This window comes from Vigna radiata, chromosome 11, assembly GCF_000741045.1.
Source record: "Vigna radiata var. radiata cultivar VC1973A chromosome 11, Vradiata_ver6, whole genome shotgun sequence".
Lineage (NCBI taxonomy): Eukaryota > Viridiplantae > Streptophyta > Magnoliopsida > Fabales > Fabaceae > Vigna > Vigna radiata.
The window spans coordinates 13,033,059-13,034,322 of NC_028361.1; positions in this window are offsets into that span (position 1 = coordinate 13,033,059).

The following is a 1,264-nucleotide window of genomic DNA, read 5'->3' on the forward strand; positions in this document are numbered from 1 at the left end:
ATAACAATGAACTAGAGTGAGAAATTTATTTGTAATTCATAGATCATAGTCTTTCTTCTTAAGCTAACAGTTTGTATCTCGTGTAGATATTGGCTCACCATTTTATNAGAGCATTTGTCAGATCCTGTGGACAAGGTAATTAATTTTTTTGAAAGTTGGAACAGCGGGTGTTCATGCTTATGGCTCTTTGTACTCAAATGTTTAAAAACATTAAGATTGGACTTATAGGACACTCTCAAGTTTAAATAATATTTCTCTTATAGTGTCATTACATACATTTGATATATATACATACATTTGATATATATATATATATATATAAGTACATACCGTTTGAATATATTTTAAGATTATTTAAGTTATATTAGATTGTGGTTTCATCTTTTGATAAGTTTTCAGAGGGGATTTCCTGAAACCTCTTTTTCAATAATTCGAGCATGGCTCTTTGAGCACTTCCTCCTTGCATAATTCCCCTATTTCCAATTTTCATTTGGTTGCAGTTATCCAAAGGATTCAGAGAAAACTTGTTGGCTAGACAAATTGGGTTAACAAGAAACCAGGTACAATAGTTAATATTTTTCTCAGTTGTAGAAGATTGTGTAAGTGCAGGTTTGTGAATGATTACTTGTGTTGAATAATCACTCTTTTTAAAAGGTAATAGTAAAGAGTATATAATGTTTACACAAACAATTTATAAGTTGACATGTATGGTAAGTTTGATAATTTTTATGATAATTAGGTTGAAAGCAATACTGCTTTCAAATTTAAAAAGTAGTTATTTTGAATTTTTTTATATATGAATATTTGGTTTTGATGAGGATCAAACAGTAAAAATCAATGNTCCCCTAAAATTTTAGTGTTGTTGATGTTTGCTGGCCTCCATTTGATTCATGTCAGGTGCCAAATTGGTTCATTAATGCAACGGTGCANCTTTGGAGCGACATCACTAATTGTTGGCTTAATTTCTTCTTATTATTGGATGACTTCTATATTACTAATGTTGTCAATCCTGATCAATCACGCTTCAATTTCACATTAGAATTCACCATAACCACACTTCGTCCCTAGTTATATCTTATTTATCTAAATTTTACTTTTTTAGTATCTGTTTTTGATAGAATGAGTTAGTATAGATACCATATTTTGTTTCTTCTTATATAATCGATAGATTGGTTTATGTACAATTTTATATTGATGAAATGAATTTGTTTACTCTAGCTTGATTGTAGTTTTGTTTCTGTAATTGAATTTTGCTAGCTCAATG